Source organism: Hemiscyllium ocellatum, chromosome 6 (genome assembly GCF_020745735.1).
Source record: "Hemiscyllium ocellatum isolate sHemOce1 chromosome 6, sHemOce1.pat.X.cur, whole genome shotgun sequence".
NCBI lineage: Eukaryota > Metazoa > Chordata > Chondrichthyes > Orectolobiformes > Hemiscylliidae > Hemiscyllium > Hemiscyllium ocellatum.
The window spans coordinates 101,694,086-101,708,377 of NC_083406.1; the positions used below are offsets into that span (position 1 = coordinate 101,694,086).

A 14,292-nucleotide genomic window follows, 5' to 3' on the forward strand; every position below is an offset into this window, starting at 1 on the left:
TAAATTCCATTTGTCACTTTTCTGCCCATTCTGTTAGCCAATGATTTTTTTTGCAGCCAATTAGTATCATTGTTTGCCATGACCTCCCAATTCAGAATAACCAGTACATTTTGAAACATTATCCAATTCTTTGGTAATTCTAACCTGGCACTCTTATGACGGAGACGGTACAAGAATTCACATTGAGCAGTTCAAGCTGCAGGCAGCTCAGATCAAGCCATGTCAGCTGTGCCAAGGGTCACCTGAAGCACAGGACAGAGCTACATGCAAAGTAGATTAACTAATGCAGAGCCACATTACATCAATACAGCACCTAATGTGTTTGCCATCTAAATTTTTTTAAAATTTTTAAATCTTAGAATCTATACACCATTGCTTTTCCTGAAACTTCAAGAAATTCAAAAAGATTACTCAAACAATCTATACTCTATAAATCTGTGCAAGCTGTCCTTAATTAACTCAAACCTTTCCAAATATCTGTTGATTTTTTCCCCTAATTGTTTCTTTAACTCTACATTATTGATATTGAACTGACCGGCTTATAGTTTCTTGGAATGCATTGCGCCTTTTCTTGGAAATTGTGCTACTCTCCAATTCACTGGCACCTCCCTCATATCTGGAGATAAATGAGTTCTTTCCTGTCCACTCTCTTTAGTAACCTGGGATGCATGCCAGAAGGACAAGGTGACTTAACAACGCTAAACCCATCTAACCTTCCGGAAGACATTTAGCAATTTTCAGCCAATTTACTACAGTGGTTCCTGATTTAACAGCATCTGACTTACGAATGCTCATTGTACTAATGAACATGATCTAAAAGGGTTGAATTTTAAATAACCAAAATACAAACATTTCCTTACAAATGGCTGCTTTGTATTTGCCTTGCGTTGTGTTCAGACTTGTGTACAAATTGTCTTATGAACAAATTGATTTATGAATGGACTCTGGAATGGAACCCTTTCGCAACCAAGAGACTGCCTATATTGCTACCAATATTGTGTCAGCAACCTCTTTCTCACTGTACAAATTACTTGTTAAATATTCAAACTTTGCCCTGCACCTCTAAATGTATATCAACGTGTCTCTAATAGAACCCACCTCATGAATGACTACTCACTTACTATTTACATAGCGGCAGAAATGTTGAGTTCTATTTTATGTTAAGGGCCATTCCATTCTCACATTCTCTTTGCCATTAATTTCCTCTCTACTTTCCATCTCACCGTACCATCATTGGCCTGAAATCTGACTAGCTTGTACCCAAAACATCCCCAATTAAAGATTAACTACCGCTCAATTACAATTTTTCCCTCTTAGACTTTGATTTTGTTTCATCCTGGCCAGATTTACCTCCCATACCATTGAATTTAGCCCTCTAACAATTCAGAAGTCCTACTTTAAATCGCTCCTTGCTCTTCCCCATTACCAACCTAAACCTAAATGATGTCCACATTTATTCAAGTTTTCCTCATACAACTTGATCCACTTTGTTACCAAGCACCAAAAAAGACAGTATCTCCTTCATAGGAGTATGTGTGATTGCTTGTTCATTAGGAAATTCAAGCTAATCTAAAATGCAAATTTATGAATCTTTAAAACTGCTGGGAGCTCTTCACATCTCAATTAATTTATAAAGAATAACTTGCGCTCATCCTTACAGTATCAAACTTGCTCTTCAAATGATTCCAGAAGCAGATAATTTCAAGCAAGTGCTTTATGACATCAATCCTAAACTTAGTTTTCTAATTTGCATCCAAATAACCTTACCCTCCATTTGAAGCTCAACACTATGGGGTCCACTATTGTTTGTCATTTATATAAATGATTTGGATGAGAAACTAGGAGACACGGTTAGTAAATTTGTGGATGACACTAAAATTAGCGTTATGCGGACAGTGAAGATGGTTATGTAAAATTACGAAGAGATCTTGATCAATTGGATCAATCGGTTTAGGATTGGCAGACAGTTTAATTTGGGTAAACGCAAGGTTTTTCATTTTGGTTAAAAAAGGGTAGGATTTATACACTTCATGGTTAACGCTCTGGATAGTGTTGTAGAACAGAGACTTTGTAGTTCAGGTACAGAATTCTGAAATTTGCATCACATGTAGACAGGGTGGTTAAGAAAGCCTTCATTGCTCAGACCTCTGAGTATAGGTGTTAGGATAGTACAGAGTGTTGGTGTGGCATGTTCTGCAGTAGTGTGCAGTTCTGGTCACCCTGCTATATGAAGGATATTATTAAACTGGAATCAGGAGGTTTGAATTATAAACAGGCTGGAAATACTGGGACTTTCTTTTCCCCCAATGGAGTGTCAGAGGTTGAGGGGTGACCTTATTGAGATTTATAAAATCAGGAGGGGCACAAATAAGGAGAATAACAAGGATCTTTACCCTTGGGTGGGGGAATTCAAAACTAGAGGGCATATTTTTAAAAGGTGAGAATAGAAAGTTTAATAAAGGACATGAGGAGCAACTTTTTTTTCTTAAAAAGAGAGTAGTTTGTGTGTAGAATGAACTGCCAGAGGAAATGGTGGAGGCAAGTTCACTTACATTTAAAAGACACTTGGATAAGTATATGAATAGGAAGGATTTGGAGGGAAAAGGGCCAAATGCAAGCAAGTAGGACTAGTTTAGTTTGGGAACATAGTCAGCAAGGAGGAATTGGACCAAAGGGTCCGTTTTTATGCTGGCTACTGGATTTTTATTCCATTGATATCTTTTGAACATTTCTATGAAGATCCAAATCAGCCATGATTTTTTTAACATTTCATCAAGTTCTGACATTAGGGAATCAAACTTACAATCCTCCTCTGCACCACTTCCACAGCATGGATGTTGTGCTTTGAATATTGCATTCAGCTCAAAGTGCAGCCTGAACAATGTACTGAACAGTTCTGGGTTGAATTAGGTAGTTAGCCAGCCTTGGCTCACTTTCACTTCAGTCAAAAAGTTATAAGCTCTCAATGCTTCACACTGGAGAATTAAGCATATATTCTTGGTTACACACCAGTACAGAACTACAGTAACATGTTAGCTTCCATACACATTGATAACACACTGCTCTACCCCACCATCACCTGTCCTGACTCTCTGCTGGTTCTTGGCCAAATCAATACTAGACAAGGCGAAATTTCCTCCGATCAAAGACTAGGTAGAGCAGGGCACTGTCTTAAGCAATGCCATCACAAATACCACTCAATAACCAAAGGCTTCATTTTGCTCAGATATTTCAGATCAAACCAGATCATTCCTAATCTTAGTTTCACATAATCTCAGGATGAGTTTTCAACCACATATACATGCTCAAATTAAGACTGCAAACGTTAGCTGCGACTACAGCAACTGATGTTACTACTAGAAAAGGCACATCCAAGTTGAAATGGAGATTAATAGATTTTTTTAAAAATGGTTACATTTGCTGAGATCAGTGCATGCATACTTTCTACATATTAGATCAGTTCAGGATTTTACATGGGATGCAATTGTGAAAACAGAATGTATTCTGAGAGGGTGGGGCAAGGGGGAAATCTTAATCACCCCACCATCAAGAGACTTGCTTTCAGTTGCCTAGTTCCCATGGTATGGTATGGTACTGCACTCACCCCCACCCACAAACCCCTCTGCCCTTCATCCCTTCTTTAAAATGTGCCATTAGTCTTCCCTCTGACTATACGTCGCCATCTGCAGTATCGCCTGTGGTTTGGTGTAATATTTTGATTTTAATGCACCAACAATAACATACTTTGTATAACTTATGAAATTTAAGTTGCTATTCAAATAAAAATTGCTGTTGCATGCTGCACCACTATAAGAGTCAGCTTTCAGATGAAGCAGCAAACCCCAGGACCTGTCTGCCCCCTCGTGTGAACATAAAGAAATTCTACTGTATTACCTGAAAAGCGGGGGAATTCTTCCATAAAATAGCAAATATTAATAGTCTACCAATGTTAAACACTGATTATTAGTTGCTTTTCTGATCCTTGTTTGTGCAAATTGGATGCCAGTCTTCCCCTAGTGTCTACACTGCCAAAGAATTTACATGGTCATTAGCACATCCATCACCTTGGTATTCCAAGATGGCTATGTAAATCAAAGTTATTTATTTATTCTTGTATTTGGACCCATGGAAGACATCCACACCACCATGTCCTATCCTCCAGTCTAATTTAAAATGGCTAATTCTCCAATTTTACTTAACTATTGTTTCTAACTTGCATCAAGTACAGTGAATTTAAAAATAGGTACTATACAAAATAATAGACTGTAGTTTAATCCAAATTGTTATCCCATAAAGTTTATAAAATGTTTCTCTATATACAAAAGACTGAGTTTTAACTTTTTTTCATCTGCCTAGACAAGTTTAAAGCAAAAATAAATGCTGAATTATAAATCAGTGCTCAAATGTCAACATCCTGCTAGGTCCTTATAAAGACAGATATGTTTGACATGCTCTGTGTGATGCCTGTATCAATGCCTATTGCTGCGTGTTCTCTCATTTCATCTCCTGAGACTGTGTAATCTTTAAAATGGAGGCAAAAAATTCGTGTATGAGCTATACAAAGCTACATAAATTATTCCATACAATTTCAAGACCGTTTTTTTAACTCTGTCCCAGCAGGAGCCTCCCACAGCTGCAAATGTGTAGAGGCATTTCCAATCATCTTCCATAGTTACGTCATTCCTGCTTCAAAATATTCATGTCAGTTACTGTACACAATAACAAACTCTCCCTCTCAATTTCTCCTCTCCACCTTTCTCTTGTAGATTTGTTTTTCATTTCCCATAATCTCAAGGCACAATACTCACCCTATTCAAAATAGAAGTGTGATACCGTCAAAAGAGTACCAACAGCTTAGGAGCAGATCAGTCTCTTGAGCTAACTCTGCCAATGATATTATGATTGACTGACACCTCAACTATGCATAACTATTACTGCTCCAATTCCCGTGATACGTTTGCTTTGCGTATCTGCCTTGCAAATTCTAATTGCCCAAGCATTCCTTTTGCAGTGATTTCCAGATTCCTACTTGCCTATCTTTGAAGAAAATGTTTTCTGATTGTACTCATGAATAACTTAACTCCAGTTAAAACCGTTTCCTTGTTCTTGATTTTCCCACCAGAAGAGGGTACATATGGAAAAACTATCTTAACATTTTTAAACAGATGGAAAAAGGATCATTGCTGCAATCGACCACATGGCTAATTTTCAAACTGAGGACATTTAGGTTGAGAGTCTCAGATTATCAATCCTCTGATTCTATGCATCCCAGTCGCTACAAGTTGAGAACAGGTTGCCACTTCACTTGATGTTTATTGACCTCAAAGGATTTATGTACAGGAAAGAAAATGCTGCCTATGCCCGTCCAAATTACAGTGACAGGGACTCAATTCAGATGGAAACAAGTACTTGATTTAGGAAAAGTAGCCATATAGTTAAATAAAAAGAAAGCACATTAAGAGCTAGTCCATTAACATACCAATGTGCTCCTACATGCCGAGTTCCTTTTTTAAAAAAATGCCAAATTTTATGAATTCGAAGTTACCAGATTAATCAGATGCCCTCAATAAATCCAGTTTACCCGAGAATAAAAAAACTTGTTAAACAAATTTAATTTAAGCTTATTTAGCTGAAAATTTACAGTTGAAAGATTAATTTCAAATTTCAGCATCTTGTGCATATACATTGGCATTTTTATTCACAATCTTCACTCCAGCCACAAATCCATAATAAAGTAGGTTGATGTGTCAAAACAATAATTGTACAAATAATTTATTAGATCAAGGCTCAGACTGTTCCTTTATGTACTATTCAACATGTATCTCTCATAACACAGCCTCCCACCTATAGAAATGAGAAGTATGACAAAATACTCAATTTTTGGTAGCAGATGATGGATAATTGTTGCATCTGTGAAAGCCAGTATCTTCAAGTGTAATCAGAATTGTTCTAGACTCTGTTTGCACCATTTTGATATGAAATATAAAATAGTCAATAATACTGCATATATCTCAATCCTGAAATTATAAGCGTTCTCTTCAGCCAGAGATCCTGTATGCCCATTGTGAAATTCAACTCCTTGTCCACCATTGCCTAGAATTCTACCAATTATGTTTTCAACCTTGGTGATCTATTCAACCTGAATCAATCCTCACCTACTCAATCACTAACTGAAACCTTTACCTACATTGTTTGTCTCAGCTCATCTGTTGTTAAAACCCTTGTTCAAAACTTTTATCTCCTCCGGACTCCAGCTTAGTGTTCCCCTGCATAGTTCCCCAGCTTTGCCATTCGTAAGTTTAAGCTTACTTAAAACTTATTCTCCATATCCTGTGCCACATCATTTAATTTTATACTTGGAGAATGTTTGAACGCCATACTCCATCAAACCAATTCCAGTACAAAATCCTAAACCTCCATTACTAACAGACTGGAATCTATATGACTAGATTCCACTGACTGGTGGTTTGCATTTATCATTATATAAGCACCGTGTTAGTGTTTGAGACACTGTTGTTTTGATATCAAACGTGTAACATTCTCTCGTTTACACTGAGCTGTGCTTGCCTGAGGCCCAAGTTAAGAGAAACACTCGTGCAATTTCTGTAGAGTTGGAAAGAACAGGAGTGGAGAGAAAAGTGTGTATTGTAGTTAATATAGATACAGCAACAATTAGTCTGGATGGGGCAGTTATTGTGAAACAGAGGCCATTGATTTAGGGGGAAAAAAATGAGTTTGCTAGGAGAGCAATCATAAAATTTATACTAGCTGAAACAAAACCAGGTAGATGGAGAGAAAAGGTTAAGAAGGATATGGGCCAAATGCAGGCAGATGGGACTAGATCAGTTTACGAAACCTGTTTGGCATGGGCGAGTTGTGTCGAAGGGTCTGTTTCTGTTGTGTATGACTATATGTATACAATTAAATTTCAGGATTGAGATATATGCAGTATTATTGACTATTTTATATTTCATATCAAAATGGTGCAAACAGAATCTAAAAAAAAATTTCAGACTTCCTAACATTTAGCCAGAGAAAACTGCAGCTCACATAATAGGCATCAGTAAACATGACCACAGACTCAGTGGGCTAGTGAAGGGAGGTGGTGGTAGATTTGCCAGCATTTGTAAAAGCTAAACTCAGAACTTCAGACAACTTTGCCAAATGGTAACATGCAAATCAGAAAGAGGGGTTTTGGACTGATCTTTGGGGAGTACTATGGAACAGTGAAGAGGTATGAAGAGAAATTTTACCCATAATAATCCAGCTACAAATGGATAAACAAGATGGAAGGAAGCAGTATAACATGTACCTGGAATATTAAATGGGGACAGGGTCACCCTAAGTCCCAAGGTACGCTTTTGTCATCCCAATACTAAAGTAATGCTTATAATCAGCACATTGGGGGGGTTTATAGCTTGTGTTAAAAAATGACAAGTTACATTGCTTTTTTTGTAATCTTATCAAAAATCAAATGAACAGAAGTTAAGCAAAAGTCTTACTTCCTTTTAAAATTACCCAGATAATAAAACGCTAATTACATCAGGACATTCTCAGTTTTGTGACTGACAGAAGTTATATTCTGCACATATTTATTATGGTTCACATAGACATATAGAGTCAGAGATGCACAGCACAGAAAGAGAGCCTTTGGTCCGACTCGTCCATGCCAAATGTCCTCAACTAGTCTACTTCCATTTGCTAGCAACTGACCCAAATCCCTCTAAACCCTTCCTGTTCATATATCCATCCAGTTGCCTTTTAAACTCTATTTACAATAACTTTAGGGCAGCATGGCGGCTCAGTGGCTAGCACTGCTGCCTCACAGCATTAGAGACTCTGGGTTTGATTCCAGCCTCAGACTACTGAATTGTGCTTGTACGTTCTCCCAGTGTCTACGTGCATTTCCTCTGGGGCCTTCGGTTTCCTCCCATAATCCAAAGATGTGCTGGTTAGGTAAATTGGCCATAGCGTTCAGAGATGTGTAGGTTGGGTACATGCGTCAGGATTAAATATAGGGTAGGGATATGGGTCTGGGTGAGTTACTCTTTGGAAGGATTGGTGTGGACTTGTTGGGCCAAAGGGCCTGTTTCCATACAGTAGGGATTTTCCACTACACAGGTAAATTGGTGTAAAGGTCACATCAGTAACTCTGCTGCATAGCCTATATCAAGTACTACAGGGGCAGCACTGTCAAACCAAGGAAGACAGCCAATTTTGGGATGAGAGATGGGGGATGAGAGATGGGGTCAAACCAGTTAATTCAAGATTGCACTTTTATTGTGCAACACTGGATCTAACAATTACAAGATCACATATTAAACTTGAATTATATGATTCCTCATTTTAATAACTAATTTTACACATAGCTGTTATGCCACCCACTTAATTGTTTGCTTACATAATGCTGGGTACACAGCACACACATTCAACTTCACCAATCCGCACATATCATGCATAATTTATGGAGCAGGGAATAAAGGCACTAATGCGAACTTGTACTCTAATCGCAAAGTAGTCTGGTGATTTATAGTTCTTAAATAATCTTTCTACATATTGATCAGTTTGGAATGGCATCTGAATTTATGCATATAATTGAAGGTAAAAAAAAATTAGAAAGGCATATACTCCCTCAGAATTAGTTGCATTATTACATTTAACTAATTTCTGCACAACCATCAATCACAACATTGAGAGAGTTCTCAATAAATCTAGTTCAGATCATTTCCAGGTCACAAACTTGACAGTCAACTCAACACTCCCATTCTTGATATGAAATCTCAACCATGTAATTGAAAAATCCATGCCAGAACTAAAGAGCATGGACATGCCAAGAAACAAAATACAACTTTTGCAATTCAAGACCAATGCTACAAATAAGACCAACTAGACTGTTGTCTGACCTGTGGTGCTAAGGAGCTAGATTCAAAAGGCAAGCTTCCAACACGTTCAATTGTCCCAGACAGTCTTGCAATAAGTGTAAAAATCTCTTTGGTCCAAAAATGAATCTGATGTTGCAAAGAAATTTAAATCTACTACATATTTCACTAATATGCATTCTCCTGTGCTAACTCAATGTAAAATGATTAAGGGAAATGAAATTTATCTGAGAGGAATTATAAATTGTATCAGTTAGCTGAAGGGAAGGGAATAGGGCAGTGTCTACTAAAGCTAGTATGCCTTAACACTCAATACCCCTCAGTATGCTGGTTGAGAGATTTTTACCTGAAAGCATCCAGTCTGTTCTATCGGGTACATCTCATCAACTTATCATAAAAAAAACTGGCAAGCCACTGAGAGCTAGCAACCTACATTTTCGTGCCGGGATTTCTATATTTAAACCAGATATGCACGAAATTAGGCTAGCTGACTAAAACAAAATAGCTGAAAGCAAAGACAGAATTTTTTCCCCCCAAGTAGTACATACACAACTTAAAAATTGATTCAAGGAAAGCATCAGCAAAAAATTAATTTGAAGTAAACAACTTCACGTATGATCAACAAAATATCATTTTGGCTAATTAACCAAATAATGAATCAATAAGTGAACACATTTATTGAAGCCCAGCAGCGATATTGTATACACCCTAGAGTTGGTGACAGTTTTAGATTAGATTAGATTACTTACAGTGTGGTAACAGGCCCTTCGGCCCAACAAGTCCACACCGACCCGCCGAAGCGCAACCCACCCATACCTCTACATTTACCCCTTACCTAACACTACGGGCAATTTAGCATGGCCAATTCACCTGACCCACACATCTTTGGATTGTGGGAGGAAACCGGAGCACCCGGAGGAAACCCACACAGACAGTGGGAGAATGTGCAAACTCCACACAGTCAGTCGCCTTAGTCGGGAATTGAACCCGGGTCTCAGGCGCTGTGAGGCAGCAGTGCTAACCACTGTGCCACCGTGCTCTGTATGGATTTACAGCACATCAAGACCAGAAGACAAGAACTCCTCTGGGAACCTTCTAACTAAAAAAAATTCCAAACAATTTTCTTCCTTCTGAAGCGACTTAAGATCTGCACAAAAGAAACCGGGGTAAACTTCAGTCAGTTCGATGCAAGTGTATATACACACAAAAAAATTCCGGATTGACGTGAGTGTTAACGCACTTGCATCAGAGAAAAACGGAAAAAAAAACTGAAGGAATTTTTACACTCAGGAGACAATCGAAAGATCAATGCAAACTGTGCCTTGAGTTGATGAAATCCTTATCTAGTGTTCAAAAAGGCACAGATTAGTGGGGGACTACCAAAGCCGCCTAACAGCAGACGCATAAAAATATATTTGACTTCATCCAAAAATATCTGATTTTAATGTCTTTCAGTTCTTACAAGCAGCAGCCATAACCCGTCCATTTTGAGTGTTCGTATCATGCTTCCAAACAGCACAAACAAGGATTTAGAAAGTGCGAACACCCTTTCGAAATTCAAAGCACACGATTTTATATTGTATGTATAAAACCAATTTTAAAAATTGCACCATATGATCGGTTTTAAAAATTGGTTATGCGCCTGCAGTTGTGTCTCAGCAGAACGATAACGACCATTTTCGCATTTGTAGTTTTTTTTGAAGGGGTCTGTGGGCTAAAAGAAAATATTGTCGCTATCACAAAGAAAGCACCCCTAACAAATGACCGACTGGATACATCAACATTTATTCATCGACACTGAACTGATGGACCGCTTTCAGTTCAATTAGATGCAACCATGCGTCTGTAAGTAAGCTAACAACGTCCATTTTAAAATAAAACAAAAAAAAGGAGCAACTATCCCTTCCAATCGGACCTGCCACAGATTGGAGAAAAGGCACGGAGTGGAGAAAGAAATTAACTGCTGTCTGAACTGAGTGGCAGTGTTAGGGAAAGAAATTTTTAAAAACTTAAGTTGAACTACCTTTCAAATCTAACAATTGTTCTATTTAAACATAAAAATTACACTCCCATAAAAAGGAAAATTTCAATGTATTTCCTAATTCGCGGTCATTTCCGCGCCTCAGTGCATTCCTAAGGTGAGAGAGAGAGTAAAGCTCTTTATCTTCTCTGGGAATAAGAGTCAATGAGCAAGGGGGAACCAACCAGCAAAACTCAGAAAACGCCAAACCTCCATTTTTATGATTACTATTTTTCCCCTCCACATAGAAACAATCCCATCACCTCCCCCAAACAAATAAATCTCCGCAGCTCTTCCCTCCCCCACAACCACCAATAGTTCATTAGTTAAGTTGGAGGGGAGGGTATCAGCCCTGCCGCAATCAAGCCGCAGATTTCACTCACAAAAAAAACGTCCATCTTAAGAGAAAATCTTTTTATTTCTGCCTCTACTCCATACTCCCTCCTTAACCCCCATTACGGACACACACATTTCAGTTTAAAACTGAAATATAAAGATGGAGTGGACCAGCTGTTTGTGCATATATAAATGTAGGGGGATAAAAGGTGCTGCTTACCAGTAAGTACCGGACCGAGCACCTCCCTCCCTGCCTGCCTGCCTGTTGTGTATATTGCTCACCCTCTCCGTTCCGCTCAGGCTCCTTCGCAAACCGAACCCAACTGGCTGAGGGGGGTGGGAACGACGGCATGACGCCACGTCCGACTCGCGCCCTGCCCACTAGCTTCTGCGCCATGACGTAACACGCCTACCACTTGCGCCCCGCCCCCACCCCTCCAACTGTCGGTCACTTAAATCAGATTGACCGTTACATCTCGCGGGGGCCGGGCGGTGGACATCAGGGTCGCGAAATGTGAGCCTCGCCTCTTGGAGCCGTGTTAGGTGAAGGTGAGGTCATTTGCTGTTCGGGGTTTTCACTAAATTTTCTCAAGATCGTCTCCGTCTTCTGAGTGCTTCTCCCCGGTTTGCAAGCTTTCGGGTAACCTTTGTAGGTATTCAGGTAGAGGCAGAACGCTCAAGTTAGGAACAGAAGTACACTCGCCAAGTTCTGCCTCACCATTCAGTGAGATTATGGCTGATCCGAATTCCACATTCCCACTTTTCCCTGACAACATGTAATTCCCGTGCCTAAGATTTTAATCACTCATAGGACGGGGCAACACTGGATGCGCCAACACTTACAGCTTGTCTCCTAGTTGCCTTTGACGGGGTGGTGGTGAGATGCCTTCTTGAATGGCTGGAGGGAATTCCAAGATTTTGACCCAGTGACAAAATATTTCATTGGCTTGGAGACGACTTTACCATAGTGGTGTATCCCTGTTCCTGTTGTCCTTGTCTTTGTAGATAGAAGTGGTTGTTAGTTTGGAAGGTGCTGTCTAAGGATCTTTGGCAAATGTCCTGTATAAAGTACGCTACTGGGGGTGGGGCGAGTGGACGAGTTGCCAATCAAACTGACTACTTTGTCCTGAATGGTGTGAAACGGGTTGGAGCTACACTCATCCAGGCAGATGGGGAATGGTCCATTGTACACCTCACTTATGCTTTGTTGGTGGTGAACAGGCTGTGAGGGGTCAGGACATGAGATATTTGCTGCAGTATTTCTAGCCTGTAGTCTGCTGTAGTAGCCTATATGATTAGATTCCCTACAGTATGAAAACAGGCCCTTTGATCGAACAAGTCCATACCGACCCTCCGAAGAGTAACCCATGCATTCCCCATATTCACCCCTGACTATGGGCAGTTTAGTTTGACCAATTCACCTAACCTGCACATCATTGGATTCTGGGAGGAAACCAGAGCACCCAGAGGAAACCCACGCAGACACAGGGGGAATGTGCAAACTCCACGCAGACAGTCAACCAAGGTAGGAATCAAACCTGGGTCCCTGGTGCTGTGAGGCAGCAGTGCTAACCACTAAGCCACCATGCCGCCCAACAAGTCCAGTTGAGTTTCTGGTCAATGGTAACCCGCAGGATGTTGATAATGGGGGGATTCAGAGAGGATAATGCCATTGAATGTCAAGGTTCGGTGGTTAGATTGTCTCTGACTCTGTTACCTTCTCAGACCGAGCAGTGCAAAGCTGCATAATCTTATTGAGACAAATAAGATATCACATCTCTTCCCTAAAAGTGTGCCTTAGTCTTGACTGGTCCACAAGAAGAACAATCCTTTCCACGTCCACCTTGTCATGATTTTTTTTAAACTGACCAGTTCAGAGGTGTTGTTGTTCACCTCTGGAGCAAATGGGACTTGAACCCAGGCCTTCTGGTTCAAGAAAAGGAACATTACTACTGCACCACAAGGTCTTATACCCTTCAGTCGTTTCCAAACTCCAGTGCCAACCTTTCCTCATAAAACAACCCAACTCACAGTTATCAATCTAGTAAATACCCCCTGCAACATCTCTATTGCATTTACATCTTTCCTTAAGTAAGGAGACCAAAACTGCTCACTGTATTAGGGATGTGGTCTCGCTGAAACATCAAACAAAAGTAAGGATGTCATCCTCAGTTATGATTAATTACACTTGTATTGATACCACTCCAATATTGGCTTTTTTGAATACCTGCTGTACCTGCATACTAATTTTCTCAATTGTGCGTTGGAGCACATACATCTCTCTGCACCTCAGAATTCTGCAGTTCTCCATTTAAGTGCCTTGACATTTTCCCACATTAAATTCCATCTGACAGGTTCTAACCCATTCACCTAACCTACCTATATTGATCTGCATTCTTGTTATTCAGTTTTGCAAAATAATTTCTTATGTATCTTTGTGTCATCTGTAAACTTAGCCATTATGCCTTGGATCTCTCACCCTATTACGGATATAAATTATTAAAAGTTAAGGGCCCAGTGGATCCCTATGGAACTCCATTCATCCCATCATATCAATCTGAAAAATATCATTTTATGCATACTTTCTGTTTTCTACCAGCCAGCCGATCTTCTGTCCAGCTGATATGGCACCTTATAATATGAGCTCCTTTGTGCAATACCTCATATTGAAATTTATAAAATGTCTTCTCGACATCTAAGTACAGTGCATCAACAGGTTCCCCTTTATCCACATTGCAAGTTACTTCTTCAAAGGTTTCCAATAAATTGGAAATATTTAAACATGAATTCCTTTTCACAACACTTTAACTCTTCCCAGTTATCTGAGTTTCTCCAAATGCCTGGTTTAATCTCTTTAATGATTGATGCTAGCACCTTCCCCACACAGATGACAGGTTAACTGGCTCTTACTTTCCTGTTAACTGCCTCCCTCCCTTCTTGAAAAGAGGGATTATATTTTCTATTTTCCAAACTGACGCAACCTTTCCAGAAACTAACAAATTCGGGAAAGCTAACAGTAATACATCTACTGCCCCATTACTAAGCTCCTTTGAGATC

At 39.5% G+C, this 14,292-nt stretch overlaps 1 protein-coding gene across 5 annotated transcripts in view; it reads right to left on the minus strand.

Moving 5' to 3' along the window:
* fam168a (family with sequence similarity 168 member A) overlaps positions 1-11,574 on the minus strand; it is a 111,377-nt gene extending 99,803 nt beyond the window's left edge. For 4 of the 5 annotated variants that reach the window (XM_060826205.1, XM_060826204.1, XM_060826203.1 and 1 more), the window contains exon 1: positions 11,456-11,553. The gene's annotated coding sequence lies outside the window, so the exon portion shown is untranslated. Of the gene's footprint in view, positions 1-11,455 lie in introns of all 5 variants that reach the window. The other variant, XM_060826202.1, reaches the window with a different exon arrangement.
* Positions 11,575-14,292: the final 2,718 nt, after the last annotated feature.